We start from the raw sequence: 22399 nt of genomic DNA on the forward strand, positions 1-22399 counted from the left end.
ATCGATGCAGTCTGTTCAGTTCCCAGTGTGGCGCGCGTTCAGCGCTGGACATATAATTAATTAATTAATTAATTTTGCCATTTAGCAGACGCTTTTATCCAAAGCGACTTACAATTACGAATTACAGGGACATTCCCCCTGGAGTAACTGAGGGCTAAGTGCCTTACCCAAGGGCACACTAGTAGTGGTGTGGCTTCAGGCGGGATTTGAACTCACAACCTTTCGATCCCAAGTCCAACTCACTATCCACTAGACCACCACTACCCCCCCCACATATGGCATAGCGCATGCGAATCATGAAAGCCTATTATATTTATTATATAGCTCGCATCTAATCGTATCGGATGAGAAATAGACATTAAACGGCATATATAGGCTACACAACAGTAATCACCGCGACAAACAGCTATATTATATTTGAATATGATGACCGGAATATCTCACGTTTGTCCGGTAAATTGAAATCTTCCCGGACACGTTGACCGGCGCCAATTTTTTCTAACGGAAACCCTGCCCCTGACATGCATACAGCCTCCCCTACCCCTAACCATCTCCCCTGTCCCTACCGCCCCCCCCCCCCCCCCACGTGCCCATGTTATCTGTTGCTTGTTGTTTCTGTGTTTTCCGTTTCTCCCATATTGTCAGCGTCTTTGAGCCTCGGAAAAGCGCTATATACGGTACACGTAAATGTAATGAATTATTATTATTATTATATATATATAGAGAAACATTTAATAAGATAATGAATAAGATAATAGAAATGATGTTTGACTTCTTCAGGGAGTTTGTTCCAGGAGCATGCAGCAGCGTGACTGAAAGCTGCTGCACCGTGTTTTGTTTTCACTCTTGGAATTATTAGCTGATTAGTCTCAGCTGACCTTAGGGACCTTGCGGGAATATAGGGTGGGAGGAGATCTGATATGTATTTTGGTCCAAGACCATTTTGTGATTTCAAATTTTGCACTGACTTTCGATCTTTTGTCAGCTGCCCCGAATACAATCTCTGTTTTGTCCTTGTTTAGCTGGAGGAAGTTTTGTGTCATCCAGGCGTTTATTTGCTCAATGCAATTACAGAGATTGTCGATGGGACTATAGTCTTTTTGTGAGAGGGCTATATAGATTTGAGTGTCGTCCGCATAGTTGTGGTAGGCAATTCTGTTCTATTTTATGAAGTGTTCCAATGGAAACATGTAGAGATTGAATAGAAGGGGGCCAAGGATTGATCCTTGGGGAACCCCACATGTCAATGGAGACATGGTCGCTTCTGTCCCGTAGGTTGGATCTAAAGCAGTTTAAGGCAGTGACCGAAAGTCCTACCCAGGTTTTTATTATATCTATTAGAATGTCTTGGTCGACAGTGTTAAAGGCAGCGCTAAGGTCTAATAGTACCAAAACCGTTTCAGTGCTATGTAGAATGAAAATCATAATTTTGGGTCAAATAATTGCTACGTTGATCGTGGGCAATTCTTTTCAGTTATTTTTCCTGTAGAGGAATGGTTTGATATGGGTCTGTTTATATGATATGTAGTTGTTTAGTACAAATGGGTCTGGGCCGTTCTGTTTTAGTAAGGGCTTGGTAACTGCAGTTTTCAGGATTCCAGGGATAATTTGTATTAGTTTGCTTGACACGCAGCTAAAAATGCTTTTTAATAAGCTTGTTGGCAGGATACCAAGGGCACAGGTGGAGGGTTTAAGACGTGACAGAAGGCTGTGGGGGGCAGGGGGAGCGGGGGGCGCTGACATACTGTAGTATAACTGTACAAATACAAGGTAAAATTCTATCTGTTTGTTGTGGTTGTGGTTGTTGTTGTTGTGGTTGTTGTTGTTGTTGTTGTTGTTGGTGTTGTTCAGCTAGCGTGTGTGTTCCTGCTACAGAACCTGAGGGACTTGCTGCTCCGGCATGATTGGAACTTTGAGGACACCTCAGAAGCTCTGCGCATGCTCTAAGGACAGGGTGAGTCTTGTTTCAAGGTGGCGTGTGTGTGTGTGTGTGTGTGTGTGTGTGTGTGTGTGTGTGTGTGTGTGTGTGTGTGTGTGTGTGTGTGTGTGTGTGTGTGTGTGTGTGTGCGCGCGTTTGTGTTTTCTCAGAAGAGCAGGGCTTAAAGTTCTCCGGCACGGTGCCGGATTTCCGGCGCGAGGGAATTTTGAGCAAAAAATAAATAAAAAATCACATGCTATTTTACATCGTAATTTAAAGAGTCATCTTCAGCAAAGAGACAGTTCCGCCTACCAATGGTATCACATTGCTAGCCAATCGGAGGCAGAGTAGTGGGGCGGGCCTTAAGAAGTTGAATGAGTGTAATGTTAGCTTGTAGAGACGTTCGCTTTTAGCAGCCCGCTATCTCGCTAACTTTAGTAAGAGTCTATTAAAATGGAAGCCAAGTTTCTTAAACCTGGCGAAGACACAGCTATACTAGAACGGGGAGTAAGGAATAAATGGCGCTGGGCATGGAGAGGAGAGTAGCAGGGTTTTTCCTGCATAGAGAACTATGAGGCGGCCGCCTCCGTCAAAGCCGTCAGCAGTGATGTCACCGAAAACGACACTCAACTCGTCACACATCCTTAAATGACATTGCAGATATCTGTAATTGAGTTTTGACTAGTCAAAATAATAGTTGCAGATATCTCAAACGTCATTATGACTAGTCCGAATTGTATTGCATGACGATGCTCATGATGCGAGGTATCTCATGATATTGGCGGGAGCAGCAAAGCATTTGATGAGTGTTGGCAGAAGCAATGGCGGTTGCTGTGGTGGAGGATAGCGCGAACATGCCATGAAATGGAGAGAATATATCATCAAGGGATTTGTGGTGAACGTGAGATTCGTTCACTAGATGCTTGTACTACAAATCTACAGCGCATTGCAGATGTGTTGTCTCCAGACACACTTGAGGAAGCTGCTCCCGCGTTTTCTGACAACAACAGACATATCTGAAACGTCATTTCGCCTAGTCTAAACTCTAATTTAAGATATCTGTAATAACATTTCGACTAGGCAGAATGAAAGTTAAAGACATCACCAATTTGAGATATCAATCATTAAAATGAATTTCAAGATATCTATAACTTTATAATAGATATCTACAATTAAATTACGACTATTCCTAATTCCAGTTTGAGATATCTACAACTTCATTCAAGATATCTTCAACTTAATTTAAGATATCTTAAAGGACAATGTAGATATCTTGAATTAATGGGAATTAAAGATATCTTGAACTGGAATTATGACTAGTCAGAATGAAACCGTAGATATCTGAAACTGTAATTACAACTAGTCATAATTCAGTTGCAGATATCGGCAATGTGAATAGCTGATATCTACAACTGAATTGTAGATATCTGTAATGACAAACCCCATACACTTGAATGGCAAAATACATTTGAATCTTACTAGTCAAAATATAATTACAGATATCTAAAATGTGAGTTTCGATTAGTCAAAATATAATTAAAGATATCTTGAATTTGAGTTTTGACTAGGCAAAATGATGTTGCAGATATCAGTAATGAATATCCATTGTAGCTAATAAATGTTAAAACGGCTTGCCATAGCCTCCAGCTCTCAACAAAACTTTGACGGTTGTATTTTCTACAAGCATTTCTAACTGCAATTGCGGCATTGCGCCGACGTGGTGGCGGGGGCGCTGTTTCACAAATAAGTTAGCTTTCGTGTTTGCTAGCGAAACAGCTGATAGTTGATGTTGACTGCTCAAGGAGAATACATAAGTACAGAATTCCTGAGAGCCTTATATTGCATTATATTACATTATATTTTGAATGGTCATCTGGTGCCTGAATATTGTTTTTTCCTTTACATATAATGACATTTCCACCATAAATTGATGGAGAAAGGGCACAAATTGGTGCATATCAATTCACCAGAATGCAAGAAATTAAGTGTTTGATGTTTAAGGACCCCCAGACAGCCCTGCTTCATGGGTCCCCCCCGATGTCAAACACCACTGGTACCACCTCCGCCTCATTTTGAGCCAGGAAAAACCCTGAGTAGTGACGGGAAGCCTTATGGGACGTGGTGCCAAGAAGGAGAATATAAGTGATAGTGGCTTAATAAGTAATCAGTTTGTTCTTTTAAAGACATGTATATATTTTATTCTGTATTGTTATAGTGATAGTGGCTTAATAAGTGATGCAATCAGTTTGGCCTTTTACTGTGTACATACATCTACTGATGCCTCTGGACACATCTTCAGTGATGTTCCTGGAATCATCGGGCGTTTCGGGTCTTTCAACATCATACACCCTCCTCCAGGTGACCCAGCCGGGGCTGATCAGACCCCAGCTTGTGTCCAGATGGCTAACTAGCTACCATGACTCCATGGCTCTCCTCTTTTGAGCCACAGCCATCTAGAGGCTCTCTCTGCCGCATTGGTGGTACTGCGGATGGCTCTCCTCTTTCTCTCTCCATCGATGCCCAAACTGCTGAAGGCTCTGGCCAAGGAACGGGCTGCAAATCCTCTGCAACCAACCTCTACTGGGAAACACCTCGCTCTCCACCCAGCCTGCTGGCAGTCACTGACCAGTCCCGCGTACTTGGAGAGCTTCCTCTCAAAGGCTTCTTCCAAGCGGTCTTCCCACGGGACTGTCAGTTCCAGCAGCACTGCTTGCCTAGTGGACTCAGAAAAGAGAACAATGTCTGGTCGCAGGGTGGTGACTGCAATGTGGCTGGGGAACTTCAGCTGATGTTCAAGGTCAACCAACAGCTGCCAGTCTCTTGCAGAGGTCAAGATGCCTGCAGATGTTTTCCTGGCAGGGGTTGGCTGCTCCCCAGCTCTGACAAAGGCGATGGTTTTCTTGGAGGGTCGGAACTGCTTTGCCCACACAAGTCCTGCACTGATGGCTTCAGCAATGGTCTTCAGGACTTGGTCATGCCTCCACCTGTACCGTCCATCTCCAAGGGCCCTTGTACAGCAGCTGAGGATGTGTTCCAGGGTTCCTCGCTTGGAACACAGTTGGCATGCTGGTGTCTCTGCTATGCCCCATGTGTGCAGATTTGACGGGCTTGGAAGCACATCATAGACTGCCTGGATGAGGAATTTGATGCGGTGAGGCTCAGCTTTCCAAAGCTCAGCCCAGGTCACCTTCCTCTCAATTGCATTCTCCCATCTCGTCCAAGCTCCCTGTTGCTTCATTCCCACTGCCTTGCAGGTTCTTGTCTCCTCCACTGCTGCTCTCACCTCCTCCTGAACAAGGCGGCGCTTTTCCTTCCCCCTGGTGTTCATTTGGGGAGTTGGAAAGGATCCAAGCCCAGCTCGACCTCGTGTGACCACTCCCACCAAGCTCCTGTGACGCAGCCTCGCCTCTGCCTCTTGAACAGCTTCCTCTGCCCTCCACTTCCTGCCAGTCCTCACTTGGATCCCTGCATTAGCCACCTTCGGATCACTTGAGTCCCTGTACTGAACCACTTCTCTGGCTCTTGTCACCTTGAATTCCTCCTCCAAGGATTTGAAGGGCAGTTGCAGTTTGTTGGTGTTCCCATAGAGTGCGGTTTAAAGACATCTAAATATATTATTTTATTTTGTATTGAGTATAAAACAGTATTATGAATGAATGAATGAATGGTCTTTATTGTCATTAATACAGTCCAGGTACAGTACAGGCATAGGCATTCTATGCACATGCCTAGGGCCTCCTGTCCACTAGAGGGCCACGGTAGAGAGGAGTAAAGAACATCAAACTGCCTAAATTAAACCGAAGCATAATGGTCATTCTGAAACACAAGGGTCTAACAAACCTGTGTTTAGAAAAAGGAACACATTTTTAGTCCCGTCTGTATAAATCCCTCCATCCAAACCTTCTGCAGAGTGGTGGAAAAAGAAAACCTGGATGAATACAAAATACTAATCACCACTTACACTCCTCAGGCTCAAATTGTTAAGAACACTATCCTGAAATATTGGCATATCTTGCATATCTTGAACACAGATCCAGCCCTCACCCAACATTTTACGGATCCATAATTTATAATCTGGAAAAAACTGAAAAATGACATTGCCCTACTTGAGGACTTTTTAACCAGACCCTGTCACAAATCAAAATGTGTGTGTAGGGCCCAAAAAATAAAGTCTGCCTCGTATAATCTATCCATTTAATCCAGCCCTGTTCATCAAGTCTTCTCAATAGAGAAACATTAAAGGTTGCATTTGCTTTGTAGAGTGTCATACATCGTCATTGTGCCCCACCCAAACATTTTATCACCAGCCGCCACTGGTAGCTACTGATGACGTATAAGGATCTTGAAGGATCTTGAATGGGTAAATGTGGGCGACTCATCTGAATCTGTTTGCTCTTTCCTTTCTCCCACCCCGCAGCCCCCGTGGAGCAGGACTACGTTCTCATCGTTGATTCTGATGAGGAACCCTCCTCCAGCACTATGGACGTCGCCACGGAAACCGGCAGCCATAAGAGGAAGCTCCACGACGCAGAGACAGGCGAGGCTTCCGCCAAGCGCCAACGTGTGGACCAAGCCGCAAGCGATGACGATGACATCATTGCGCTAGACTAGTTGTGCGTCTCCTTCCTGTCCGCTCCCCCCCTCTCCTCAGAAGGATGAAACCCTGTGTTTGTGTTTTTTTATGCTGTTTATATGCTGTTTATATGCTGTTTTATAGTGTGTGATGTTTTGTTTTATTTCACCACTTTGGAAATAAGTGTTTTTTCTATTAAAAATCAAATCAAAAATCCAATCGGGGATAATGGCTTTAGAAAAGGCACACAAATACACGTATGTATTATACGGCATCGGTGATTCTTGGGCTCATTATTTACATAAATGTTGTACATTCACATGATGTGGTCAAAAAATGTGTGAAAGTGGCATGTTGAAGAGTTGTCATCCCAAATTCATCCAGTTCTCATAGCTTATCAGAATATATCACAATCCAGGAACAGCTCTAGTGGCAGATGTTTTTGTAGCATAGGGAAAATCCACCAGCTCTATTTGATTCTGGATAGAAAAGGAGAATCTGGATCATGCTGATCTAAAAAGTTTTTAAATACTGGGCCCAGGAGATGTGTAGGATTGTGATCCAGACCAGGACAAACAAACCTCAACTCTGTCCTCAACTATCCCTGCTTTCAGTCAAACTTCCAAACCATAAAACCAACACAAATGTTATGATATACAAAGTTTATTATACAGTGGTCCATGGGTCCATGGAGTCGAGTGTCTTACTACACAGTTTGGCTACATAAGTCAAAGCTATATTCATGGCATATGGCCGCTCAAAACATGCTGGCAAGCGTTAGTTCCAGAAGAAGACGGACCTTTCTCAATAAACCAAAACAATCGTGGACGGAACCGCAGTGATGGAAACAAGGATCCAACGTTTTTCAGTACAGCTTCAGAACGCGTTACAGCATGTTGGTAAAACATTGCAGCACTTTACAGCTAAAGTAAGTAGAAGTGTACAGAAAGTAGCCAAACTGTGGTGTATGTGATGTATCACCATTAAGCCATTCATCGTCCTAACTCAGACCTCTGGCTGTGTCCTAATTATCCACCTTTTCCTGAAGTAAGTGTGGACCCCCCCCTGAACTGGGCTGGTTTAGAGGAATTGACTGGTCTAGACAGGAATGGACTGGTCTAGAGGAATGGACTGGTCTAGAGGAATGGACTGGTCTAGAGGAATGGACTGGTCTAGACAGGAATGGACTGGTCTAGAGGAATGGACTGGTCTAGAGGAATGGACTGGTCTAGAGCAGGGGTCGGCAATAGGCGGCCCGTGGGCCATTGCTGGCCCGTCACCAATAATATTTGGCCCAGCAGATTATTTTGAGAATCCACTTTTTATTTTTTATTTTTTTATAATAATATCGGACCGACAGTCCCACATATAGCGCCTATAATGTCCGAATAGAGAATCGAACTCCACCTGAATAATGCTTATTGTACTTTTATCCATGTTGAGAGTGAATGACACAGGGACAGACAATCAGGCAGCAAGGTGCACCGAAGCGCACTGACGCTGAACCCCTCAGAGTGAATCATAAGCAGGTGGACAACGCGTCACGGTGCTGAAATAGCCGACATACCGTGTGTGGTTTGAACAAAATAACACGAGCTCAGTAAGCCATTCAAACGTAATGTTTACGTATATGTGACTGCAACACACATATGAACAGTAACAACGCAAATTCTGTTTAATTTTCTGAAAAACATTGAAAACAAAATCGGCGCAAACAAAAAGCATCTCCCATCGGTCAGTATTTGCTTGATATCTGGTGATATTGACGTCACTTTAATCCACAGGCAGTTCTCAAGGTTTTTATGCATCCATCGATTCCTCTCGTGCGTCTTTATCGCATTCATTGACGAAAAGGACGACTCGCGTATAGAAAGGGAACATTGTGAGCACGGAAAATGTCTCTCACAACGGCTTTGCATTGATGAAACCAGGTAGGATGAACGTATAGTTCGCTATCCATTCCTCTTTAAATGCCCTGTTTCCACCGTCAACTTTCCTCTTTAGACCTTTGGAGAGTGACATTATGTTTCTCTTGCTAGCAGGTTAAATGTTTTCACCCGGCACGCAAACAACCAATCCAATAATAATAATGTGACCTTGTCTGGGAGGAGGGGGGAATAATTATCAGAATGAAACTATGTTACATAATTATTAGAATAAGTTAGGCTACGCTACATCGTCAGTCCACACATTTATTATTCAAAAATATGGAAAAGTGTGAAACTACGTTTCAACGTTGTTGAGAATCACAACACAAACTCGCTAGTCAAGCCAAAATACTGCAACATAATGGATTGGACAGCTACCTAGTTAACTAGAACACTACTTTACATTGTTAGCAGGTTCACAAAACAAGCTGTGTTAGTTGACTAGCGATGTGTACAGTCGAAAGAAAAGTCAAAGCATTAGAACGTGTCACATTTTTAAACAATCAATTACTTAAATTAGCCTTTGATTATGTTCGGGCCCGCCATCTAGTGGCTCAAAAAAAAATTGGCCCGAGGCCAAACCTAATTGCCGACCCCTGGTCTAGAGGAATGGACTGGTCTAGACAGGAATGGACTGGTCTAGAGGAATGGGCTGGTCTAGAGGAATGGACTGGTCTAGAGGAATGGACTGGTCTAGAGGAATGGACTGGTCTAGAGGAATGGACTGGTCTAGACAGGAATGGACTGGTCTAGACAGGAATGGACTGGTCTAGACAGGAATGGACTGGTCTAGACAGGAATGGACTGGTCTAGAGGAATGGGCTGGTCTAGAGGAATGGACTGGTCTAGAGGAATGGACTGGTCTAGAGGAATGGACTGGTCTAGAGGAATGGACTGGTCTAGACAGGAATGGACTGGTCTAGACAGGAATGGACTGGTCTAGACAGGAATGGACTGGTCTAGACAGGAATGGACTGGTCTAGAGGAATGGACTGGTCTAGAGGAATGGACTGGTCTAGAGGAATGGACTGGTCTAGACAGGAATGGACTGGTCTAGAGGAATGGACTGGTCTAGAGGAATGGACTGGTCTAGAGGAATGGACTGGTCTAGAGGAATGGACTGGTTTAGACACACTTTAGGAAGAGGGTGGAGCTTTGGGACGAAGCAGCAGTCTCTGTCGTAGGTTTCAGGGGAGGCTGGTAGAGGTAGAAATAGGAGGACGGGCTCATTGTAAAGCTTGGGAACGGAATGAGGTATTTCTACCTCCACCAGCCTCCCCTGGTGAGTGTCTGTTCTGCTCTACCATGTACACGCTGTGGGGTGGGGCGATCAAAGCTGAAGTAAGACGACATTCAAGATTACATTCGCAACACGTGTGTTTGTGTGTGTGTGTGTGTGTGTGTGTGTGTGTGTGTGTGAGTGAGTGAGTGAGTGTGTGTATGTGTGTGTGTGTGTGTGTGTGTTCAGAGGATATAATGCACCCATTACTAGGACACGGCAATGACGGCATGTAACAAAGAATGAAACAATATTAAAAACATCCAAGGCATTTTAGAAGTACAGCAGCCTACATACTATTTGGATACAAATGTAAAAACAAAATAAAATAAAAACAAGGCAGCTGTGATGGAATTATGCAAACAAAACATAACATGACATTTCTTTGTTCGATTTATGGTGTATCATTTTCATGGGAATGTTGTGGCTGAGATGTTGGTATAGCTGTAGAGAATTCTTTCAGAATGACTTCCGAATTCGTGTTGCTGATTAAACCTTTAAAATGTTAGGGTTAGGGTTAAAACTGGTAAAACTGTTAAAACAATTATTTCAGGTCTCTTCATCCAACAAGACGAGAACAAGGAGATTATCTTTTTTGAGTAGATTGACTCATACGTCTTGGTACTGTAGGTGTCTATGGAAGGATAACATGGCTCCTCCAGAGGTCAACATGACATAATTAGTTGTTGGTCAGATAGGCTTCACATCAGAGACCTAAGCCTACAGTGCAAGTTAAGTGCAAATCCAGCACACGCATCATCAATGTGAGAAATTAGCTTGAAGCTAATCATATTTGCTGTAATCTTAAATTAGTGATGTCTGTTCAAGTTGCTATGTTTTTAAAACAAAAAGTAAACAAATCTATAAACCAAACTGTAAACAAACCTTCACACTATTGCAAGGTGTTTCTTCTTTCCTAAGCAGAGCTAACATTACAACATTATTACACTACCCAAATAAATAAACAAATAAATACAAACATAGTACGTAAATAGATACATCCACATACAAAAAAATCGGTAAATAAATAAACAAATAAATACAAACATACGTAAATAGATACATCCACATACAAAAAACTGGTAAATAAATAAACAAATAAATACAAACATACGTAAATAGATACATAGATACCTCCACATACAAAAACCCAGGTAAAATACTAAAGTGACAACAAATATATACAGAAATCAGAAGAATCCAATCATTCATTCATTTATCCATTGGTTGCTTGTATCTCTTCTCTGAGAAAGTTGTTAGTGGATATCAGACATATGAATACCGGTATAGTGAGTATAGAGTATGTACAATCTCTCTAGTAGTAGCTAGTGTGGGATGACCATCATCAGTGCTATTTCCCACATATGGATTCAGATCGGCCTTAAAGGGTTGCACACGAGAATCCCCAAAACAAAGAAAAATGCACATGATTTAGGATTATTACCTGGTCATACATCCCACAGAGTCTATAGACACCTTGTTATCTGTATTACATTCCTCAAAATGATTCTTAACACTCCAGGTGTTCTTATTACTGTGTAATTACACTTGTTATGAACATGTGTTATTAGGTCATTGTTACACTGCACTGTGCTTAGGGTTACTGCTGTGCATATCAGAGCATTATGCCCCCTGGTCCGCATGAACAGCAGGGGAGGCTGGTGGAGGTAGAAATCAGAGGACTGAATCAATTAGTGGCGGAGGAAATTCCTTCGTGGCGGCCCGCCACCAATAAATGCATATAGAGGAAACACTGTATGTTGTAAGGTTGCTTTGGATAAAGGGCGTCTGCTAAACCGTGAGTTTAGAATGATAAGATGTGTCGTATATTTCTGTAGTATGTATGATCTATGTATGAATATGTAGTATGTTTTAGACACACACACATACCGGGGCATGCAGGGACATGATGCCCTCTAGCAATGAGGGTTCTATGGCAACCAGATGACCAGCAGGGACCTTTGGGGGTTGGGCAGGGACACACATACACGCTGGCCCCTCCCCTCTGGAGCGGAACGGGGAGAGAGAGAGAGGGAGCGTTCTCTTCCCACCCGAGGTCCATGGGGAACGCATGTAATGTATAAATCTGCCTGTAACTGATTAAATTGTCTTAAACTAACTGTTCTTTGATTCATAACCAATAAGAATACACGACAGTAATGGCGAGCCAGCCAGGAGATAATATAGCTTAATTTACAGTATTTTGCAAACTTCAATCTAACGAAGAAGGTAGGTTTTTGCAGAGATCGCTCTCTAGTCGATTGGTGTGTTTAAAATAGACTGTAAATCTCAGATAAGTTATAGTCAAAAGAATCTGTGTAATGGTAATCTTGTTGGAATAGAAACATACTTTTCATAATCTTTGATGGGTGGGTGGTGAGAGCCGGACTTTGAAGCCCGTTTTTTGTAAAATATAGTGTTTGATGTGATTTGGTTGTATGGTATTGGAATATCGTGCGTGTCTGTGTAAAAGCATATAAATTGTTGAATGAGAATTAGTTTGGTAACTAATAGTTAAATTGCATTGAAAAGAGCATTATTGTTATAGACTAAGAAATCGATTCTTCAGAACTGTGTCAGAGAATCCATTCTTAGACGCCATTTTTCTTTGTCCTTGTGGAAGGACACACACAGAGGCCATCTCTGTGTGGGAAACGTGAATACATTGTAGAATATTTGAATGAGATAAATAATAGTCTAACTGGATTGAAAGATAATCGTGAAGTTGTTGTGTCGTGGAAGATGGCATTATTGTGGAAAAGCAATGTTATGTTGTAAAGATTGATCTGGGAGTCCACAGCGGGTTTTTCCCCCAGAAGGACAAAGACTAGCCCCTCCTTCCCCTACTCCATTTTTACACGGAGGCGCTGGCGCATGCGCAATCGATACGCAAGTCGGTTGCTTGGCGCCGCCTGCTGGACGAAATACGACAATACATTTTAAAACACTAAATCCTCAGGGAGATACAGCTGAGGTCGATGAAACAGTCCGATACATTAATAAATAGATGGTTATAAATGATTGTAATGTATTACATTAATTTAATTAATTTAATTAATTACAAATTGATTGAATTAATTATTCAGATCATTTTATTTCTCTGTTTTCACAAAACTTTGATCAATTGTTTTGTGACAATCTAATGATATGTTGATAATAGCTAATTGACTTCACAGGTTTACATCAATGAAGTGTCAATGAATAATTCTAACTAATCATTCATTCCTTTCACTTAACAAGTCGATTTCTTTACAGATTGTAATTAATAATTAATCATTCATTCTTTTCCAATTAACAAGTCGATTTCTTTACAGATTGTAATTAATAATTAATCATTCATTCTTTTCCAAATAACAAGTCGATTTCTTTACAGGTTATAATTAATATTTGTAATTTACATATTTTATTTTAGTTAGGTCATTTCCACAGTGTTTGATTAAGGAATAGCAGAATAGTACATATTTGATAGTTGAGCAGTAAAAGGGTTTTTGTGGATCAGTGAATACTTAGGTGTGACCAGCCATTGTGATTTAATAATTGTGTTGACCAGAACTGTAATTAGTATTGAATGAGTAATCAAGTGACACATATTCATAAACAATTAGGAAACACATTTAAGTATAAAGTACTTACACAGCTATTAGATTTAAGTTAATACTGCACTGACATACACAAGAGGCAAATCTGTTATTCTGAGTTGCAGGGTTTTGTGGGGACGGTTAATACAGTTATATTGGACTAGCATTTGTTTAGCAAACAAGACAATAGGAAGGTGGGTTGTAAGAAGCGTACACCTTATCTAATATAGAATATTGTCAGCATATTGAGCAAGTAGAATGGGGTCGAATTCCACGAAGCTGTTAAAAGATATTAGTGAACATCGTGGAATGTTGGCTACGTTATCCCCTATGGCTGTAGTGGAAAAAATGAATCCTCTTGTTAGGGAAATTAGCAAAATGTCTACGAAATGGAATAGCCGTTGGGCATACATTGAACAGCCGTGGCCGAAAGAGGGCAGCCTTAATTTACAATTAATTGCAACATTGGAGATACTTATCAATGGGCACAAAGCACATCAAAGAGGAAAGATTAGATCAGAGAAACGCAAGTTAGAGTTAGCTATTTTAGATCTATTTAAGGTAGAGGGACAGAAAATAGCTCAGATGGAACCGGAAAAGAAAAAAGAATTGGCCAGAACACTGGAACAGAAACTGAACATTTCATCCCCAGACCTGTGTCCTGCCTCCAGTCCCCCTCCATATGCTAAGGCACTGGAGGATCATTCCCAGAAGAAGAAGAAGGAGCCAAGGGGAAAAGGGGACGACAGGAGTGACGAGGAAGATGACAGCGAAGATGGCAGTGAAGACTCAAGTGATGACGACAATGCAGATGGAGGCTACAACGCGCAGGTCAGGAAGATGATAGCCACAGCCGAAAGGAAAGGTGGGAGAAGACGCCCGGAGAAAGAGGGAGATTGTCACCGAATGTCATCAAATACATTAAAGAACTGTCCAGTGCTGATTCGGGGTAACAAGATGGAATATCATCCGTGGCATCATACAGATTTGTCTGAAGTGATCGAGAAACTCCCAGTTCTTCAAGAGGGAGGACATTCGTGGACGCGAGAGGTCGACGTGATACTGACAGGAACGCAGGCCGCGATGGGAGACCTGAAAAGACTCTTAGCTTTTATTGCAGGATTGGATACAATGCAGGAAATATTGATGAAGGCAGGACTTCATAGATATATCAATACATCAGTTTATGATCCAGAGCTCTTCGCAGCAAACAGAGGCAGGCTGTGGAAAGCAATCAGAGAGACCTACCCTACTCACATTCACCCAGACAATATCATTGTGAAGCCACTGGGGGGGGATGAGAATCCCAGGGGTTATGTGGCCCGTGTGCACTCTCAATGGAGAAGTGTGACAGGGAAAGACGCTGAAGATAACCCCTTAGAAAAATCCATAATCAGGGAAAAAATACAAGAAGGGCTTCCTACCCCAGTTAAGGATAAGCTAGCAGAAGTGGTGGGGCTACGACACATGAACAAAGCTGTTTATATAGACCACGTAGCTCATCAAGTTGAGTTATATCGAAAGAACATTCAGATACAGAAGGCACGAGACGAAGAATCCCTCAGAATATTGACTCATTTGCAATTGACTGAAAGCGAGAGGAACATAGAGGGAGTGCAGGCTTTAGCCCCACAGCAACAGCCACCTGGAGTGCAGACTGCTACTTACCAGTCCTACTCACAGGGGCCACAAGGGGGGTATCCTGCTACTTACCAGTCCTACCCACAGGGGCCACAAGGGGGGTATCCATACCCACAAGGGCCACCAGGGGTGCAAGCGGTTCCATACCAGATGTACACACAGCCTGGCCAAGGACCACCACCAGGGGGATGGACAGCAGCAGGGAAGGAGATGCTAGAACCATGCCAATGCGACCAGAATGGACATCTAGCCTGTGCCTGCTGCAACAGGCCCCAGGGGGGCGCAGGGGGGAGCCAAGGAGGAGGATATTGGCCCCCTACTACACCTGCTCCAGGAGTGATGAACCCTTACGGAGGCCCAGCAGCTGGCCTATAGGGGTGCCCGGAAGATCCGAGTGGGAGGTGCCAGCTGGTGGTGACACAGAAGCCTGAAGGCGCCACGCACCTCCCTATGTCTAGAGAATATGTGAAGACAATCGGATTTGAGGGAATTAAACAGCTGATTCCTACAACTGAGCTTGTAGACTTAGAGTACAAGGGACAGAGAGCAACTCTGTCAACACTTGTGTCAGAACACACGCCAACAGGGCTGCTAGGGAGAGATGCTCTATGCCAATTGAACTGTACAGTAAAATGCACACCTAACGGCTGTCAGGTGACGGTGCCATCCGGTGTTCAGATTCCATCGACAGCCAGAGTGATTAAGCATAGAACAGACCTACAAGCTTTGCCTTTAAAGGGAGCTGATATAGAATATTGGGTTGATGGGTCTTGTTACGGGGTAGGAGAAACGTTGTGCGCTGGGTATTCCTTAGTTAAAGCACAGAATTCAAAGTTTATTGTAGAACAGGCTGAGGCAGTTCCTCAGCCTTGCTCGGCTCAGTTGGCTGAATTGATTGCCCTCACGGAAGCATGCAACTTGGGAACCGGACGGAGAGTGACAGTGTACACCGACTCTGCCTATGCACATAATGTTTGTCATTTTAATGGAGCTGTATGGAGGGGGCGGGGTTTTAAGAGAACTGATGGTACGCCTATACAGCATCACGCACAGATCATGAAGCTGTTACAAGCCATGATGAAGCCAAAGGAATTAGCCATAGTGAAGTGTGCCACACACAGGTCTGACTCATCACATGTCACACAAGGTAACAGGGCTGCAGAAGATGCAGCCAAAGCCATTACAGGAGCAGACAAGGCAGGTAAAGGTCTTCTGGTCACACATGAAAAGCAATTACAGGGCATGGTCACACTTGAGGATTTATTGATGTTACAGAGTAGAGTAACTACGTTAGACAAGAACGTTTGGCTAGCAAGGGGGGCAAGTCAGGATGACACAGGTCTATGGAGGAATCATGAGGGGTTGGTTGTAGCACCCTCAGATTTATTAGGCATGTTAATACAGGAAGCTCATGGATTAGCACATGTGGCTAGGGGGGAGGTAAGACGCAAGATCACCAAGAAATATGGGTTTTGGAGTCCATATTTGATGGAACAGATTGACCATGCTTTAGGTCAATGTGGGGTCTGTTGGAGAAACAACATCAGAGTGGGTACACCAGTGGTGTCTGGGCATATCCCTACCCCAATAGGGCCACGGGTGGTGGACAGGGGGGTGGATGTACAGAGTAGGCAGGATGTTGTGCCAACAGGTGCCGAGGTCCCCAGAGAACCTGAGAAGGAGGAGCTACGAGGAGATGCTGTGGTGTTGCCAGAGCCAGTGGCAATGCCAGTGTTACAGCCAGTGACATTACCGGCAGTGCCTGAAACCGAGGGGACAGTGGAAAGCTGTCCAGATGCCAATGAACCAGAAACCAACGAAGCAGAGAGTGTTGACAGTCTGGAGGTCCAGCCTGGGGGTGTCCAAAGCCTGGACACCTGTGCTACTGGGGATGCTGGCGAGTGCCTGCACCATGCTTCAGATGATGCTGAGGGCGACTCCCCAGACCTTGATCAGCGTGGGAGGGGACCAGGCGGCTGCCTGAACCTCAATGACACTGACGGACGACGACCAGTTAGGAAAAGATTAAAGACTATGAATAGGGTAGTGAAGCAGCAGATCAAAGGGAACGACGGGAATGGACAGCAGATGATAGCATGGCTGGAAACGGTCTTAGGGGCATGGGAAACTTATTTTGCTAAGATAGGAGCACCTATTATAGCAGACATGATTTTTGACTTTCTTAGGAGGCAGGGCCTCATTGACTGTTTTTGGAAAATCAGTCACTCAGTCCACGTTAATGAACTTTTCAGAAGACTAGTCCTCACCTGAGGTGAAGATCTATGCATTAATGCATTCCCTTTGTCCTATGCTTACTGTTGGAGAATTATGTGTTATGATAACTGAATGTCATTATTTGTGTATTGTTTGTTTGTTTCTATATCGTGTGATTGAGGTCAGTTGAGAAGTGATGTGGTGGTTATACAAAGCTAGGAGAGAGGTTCTGTTCCTAGCGCAACGAAAATGGAAAGCTCCTGACTATGAAAGTGTTATCAATCTGAGACAGCGGTAAAGGCTGTTCTCCAACTGGGTACAAGTGCTAGTAACCTCTGACCCTGACGCTTCAAGGACAAAGAAAACATCGGTCGTTGGAAGTTTCTGTATTGATTTGTGCATGATGAACTGTGTTTAGTTTAATTGTGATTGTTATTTTCAAAATTCTTTTTATTATTGGTTGTTTTTTATTTTTTGTTTATGATATCTTTGGTTCCTAATACTGGTCCTGGGTTGGTCTGTGTTATTGTGCTTCTTGTGTTGTGTGTTGGTGTAGTTTTTCTGTCTGTTGTTGTTTATTTTTTAATTTTTAATTTTATTTAAAAAAAAAAAAAATTTGGGGGGATGTTTTGTGGGGTTTTGTGTTTTTGTTTTTGTTTTATGGTAGTTTAGTTTCGGAACACCCTCTGGGTGGTCCGAGGGGGGATGTGTCGTATATTTCTGTAGTATGTATGATCTATGTATGAATATGTAGTATGTTTTAGACACACACACATACCGGGGCATGCAGGGACATGATGCCCTCTAGCAATGAGGGTTCTATGGCAACCAGATGACCAGCAGGGACCTTTGGGGGTTGGGCAGGGACACACATACACGCTGGCCCCTCCCCTCTGGAGCGGAACGGGGAGAGAGAGAGAGGGAGCGTTCTCTTCCCACCCGAGGTCCATGGGGAACGCATGTAATGTATAAATCTGCCTGTAACTGATTAAATTGTCTTAAACTAACTGTTCTTTGATTCATAACCAATAAGAATACACGACAGGTTCTATCTCCGTTTCGGGTAGTTCAGAGATATTCAGCGAGCGTCAAAGTTTTTACATTCCATTATGTTTTGTGAGATGGAACCTTTGTATTTTATGAATTACTAACTCAAAAATGTCAACATTTTAAAAATAACACCACACAGACATTAATAAACACCTAATGGATCAGATTATGTAAAAAAACTCAATTTTAAATGGAGATAGAACCGTATAATTCTAACTTCACAACATTACAATGAGCCTGTCCTCCGATTGCTACCTCCGTCAGCCTCCCCCTGCAGCACAGCCTCCGTTTGAGGCTGATGTCACAGCTAGGGTGACCAGATGTCCCGCTTTGCGCGGGACTGCACAGCATTTTCACGACTTTTGGTGCGTCCCGCACAAAGCGCAGCGATTTGACATGTTCAGATGCAGCAGAACGTCCAGATTCTATGGAACGTCTTCAGCCTATCAGGAAACAGCATTAATGTTCCCATGGCAACGGACATTGCCCCACGTGGACATAGGGAGCTGGCTGAATGTGTGAACCAGCCGCTGACTCAAAGGTCGTAAAGTGAAACTTATTGTGTCAACAATATCTAGTTTTCGTTTTTTTTTCTTCACAACACCAACTTGAAGTTTTAAAGTACCCACTCGATATAATAAACAATAGTTTAACGATCACTAAAAACGTATAATGTCTGGATTGGATTCACTGTTCTCGTTTGCCGTAGGCTACTGATAAGTGACCACTTTCGTTTTAGGACGAAAAGTGTTCAAAAGCAAGGACTACAATGTATGACACATCATTTGAAAGCTTACAATCTGTAGTGTCAGGCTATCTAAAAACTGAAAAATGACAATTTGGCAATTGGTTTATCCTTTGACTAGCTGTTATCACTGTCATTGTGTGTTGTTTTCGTTGTTGTTTTCGTCTAGTGTGTGTGCGCGTTAGCCAGCCTTGACAGCTATGTCAATGCATTTGTGTTGCAAATGGGAGGCAAGTTAGCTAGCTAGATAGCCTACATACTCAATCATCTACAGGCCTAACACTGTCAGGCTACTTTTCTTTATTAATATACTAAATTGATACTGCACTTTGACCTCACTTTCTGCTCCATACAGATACTTTATTGTGAGGTTCACATTCAAATAAGATATATTTGTTTTTATCTGCAAAGTCTATTGGATGCTACTGAATAAACCAAACAGAATAGGAAACAGAATGGAAATGCACATATATTTAAACAAATTGGATAGACATAGCTCTCTCGGCCGGGGGGGCGGGGGGATGCTACCAGGGGCACCTAAAGTTCGATCCCGGCCTGTTGAGAGGGTGTCCCACATTGTCCCACACAAACATATTCCTTGTCCCACATTTGGTTTGTTGGGACCTGGTCACCCTAGTCACAGCTGCATTTGGTGCCGTCCATTTCTCCTGTACCGTCAGGGTGGTGGTGTTGACCTGTGTGTGTCTGTTGAACCTTTAACCTTTATCTACCCAGGAGAAGTTAGAAGTCTAACCCTGACCCTGTTACAACAGCGTCCTGGCCAATACAAGACAGGCAGCAGAACTTTTAACATATAACAATTAATACTGAAAATAAAGAATAAATGACAGAATCATAAAATATAACAGATATTCATCAGATGATCTGAGTCAGGACTGTTCTTACTGTATGTAACATTCAGATGTCTGTTTTATGTCTATTTTATTGTATTCTATTATTCTGTTAATGTTGTTGTTGTTTGTGATGTGAGATGCTGTAATGCCTTAATTTCCCCTTGGGGATCAATAAAGTAACTATGTGTGTGTGTGTGTGTGTGTGTGTGTGTGTGTGTGTGTGTGTGTGTGTGTGTGTGTGTGTGAGAGAGAGAGAGAGTGTGTGTGTGTGTGTGTGTGTGTGTGTGCGTGTGTGTGTGTGTGTGTGTATGTACTCTCTCTCTCTCTATACCCAGTTTATTGGACTTCTCTATACAGAACAGTCCTTAAGGGGTCAGTTCAGTTTTCTGACGCTTATGGACTCAAATAGTTTCTCCGCGTACACCTATGGAGCCAGTTACCAGGCAACCGTTTTGCTTGAGAAATATTGCTTATATCTAATTCCCTATTCGCACCGGATCAGTATTATCAAATGACCGGCATTTGTAATAATTACGGAGGTCCTCTGTGTTCTTAATCCTGTGGTGCAAATCGGCCATGTCAGTGAAAAATGTCCACCGCAAGTTACCTACCATGATTCGTCAGCCCTCAGCCATGGAAAATGACATTAAGGGAAGCCACTGTTCTCATACACCCCTCTGACCTACCTACCAGCCTCCCATCCAAATGGTAAACGGACTGCACTTATATAGCGCCTTTATCCACCCATTCACACACACATTCACACACCAATGGCGGCAAGCTACCATATAAGGCGCCGGCCGGCCCGCTCACTGGGAGCAATTTGAGTTTCAGTGTCTTGCCCAAGGGCACTACGACATGTGGCCAGCCGGGGCTGCATTGACTACTAATGCCTGCTCTGTATTGACTACTAATGTCTGCTCTGTATTGACTACTAATGTCTGCTCTGTATTGACTACTAATGTCTGCTCTGTATTGACCACTAATGTCCGCTCTGTATTGACTACTAATGCCTGCTCTGTATTGACTACTAATGTCTGCTCTGTATTGACTACTAATGCCTGCTCTGTATTGACTACTAATGTCTGCTCTGTATTGACTACTAATGCCTGCTCTGTATTGACTACTAATGCCTGCTCTGTATTGACTACTAATGCCTGCTCTGTATTGACTACTAATGCCTGCTCTGTATTGACTACTAATGTCTGCTCTGTATTGACTACTAATGTCTGCTCTGTATTGACCACTAATGTCCGCTCTGTATTGACTACTAATGCCTGCTCTGTATTGACTACTAATGTCTGCTCTGTATTGACTACTAATGCCTGCTCTGTATTGACTACTAATGTCTGCTCTGTATTGACTACTAATGCCTGCTCTGTATTGACTACTAATGCCTGCTCTGTATTGACTACTAATGCCTGCTCTGTATTGACTACTAATGCCTGCTCTGTATTGACTACTAATGTCTGCTCTGTATTGACTACTAATGTCTGCTCTGTATTGACTACTAATGTCTGCTCTGTATTGACTATTAATGCCTGCTCTGTATTGACTACTAATGCCTTCACTGGCTGGCTTAAGAAGGGGAGGGAGCGTGTCAAGGATGGGTGATTTGTATAGGGGAGCAGCTGCTATGGATAGGCTACCAAGCCCTTCTACAGGAGAGTAAATCACCACATTGATCCAGGAACTTTTCTGCCAGAGGATGTCTGTCTGCTCCTGGGGAGATCTATGACACCAGGTCAGGCAGCACTTCTGCAATTACCCCTCAACCCTCCTGACCTTCTGCTTTAGCTGACTCCATGTCTACAAACACCACAAACTGTCTATCCCAACGGCTGGAAGGAGAGGGCTGAGGCTGAGAAAGACCTGGTCCAATTAGAAAAAAGAATCTGCAACACACAGATAGACACAGACTTCAGTAGGTTTGCTCCTGGAGCAAAACAACACGTTAAGCATTTCAAAGCCACAGGGTTTTTAGTTCATTCAGAAAGTCATCATCCTCTCCAGTTGGAGGAGACGATCTGATGTGGCTTTGAAAGACAGTGGACACTGACCAGTACCGTTCAAACAGTTAGTAACTGACCAGTATCGTTCAAACAGTTAGTAACTGACCAGTACCGTTCAAACAGTTAGTAACTGACCAGTATCGTTCAAACAGTTAGTAACTGACCAGTACCGTTCAAACAGTTAGTAACTGACCAGTACCGTTCAAACAGTTAGTAACTGACCAGTACCGTTCAAACAGTTAGTAACTGACCAGTACCGTTCAAACAGTTAGTAACTGACCAGTATCGTTCAAACAGTTAGTAACTGACCAGTACCGTTCAAACAGTTAGTAAAGCCAAACAGCAGAGCACGTTATGAGGAAACTTGTGTAACAGTAGCAGTATAGAAATATATATTTCTATGTGCTGGTAGCCAATCACTGAGGCGAGCTAGGGTATAAGAGGCACTCCTCCCCCTTGGCTCGGTCTCTGCGCTCTCACCTGATCCTTCCGCTTCCGGGGCGGTGGTGACGTCTTTGGCAGGTATGGCTGCGCGCTGTTTTTATTCATTCACAAGTAGAGTTGCTGTGGCGATTATGCTAAACAAAGTATTTTGTACTGCAGAGTG

Source organism: Nansenia antarctica (assembly GCF_963989245.1).
Source record: "Nansenia antarctica genome assembly, chromosome: 2".
In the NCBI taxonomy this organism is placed as follows: Eukaryota; Metazoa; Chordata; class Actinopteri; order Argentiniformes; family Microstomatidae; genus Nansenia; species Nansenia antarctica.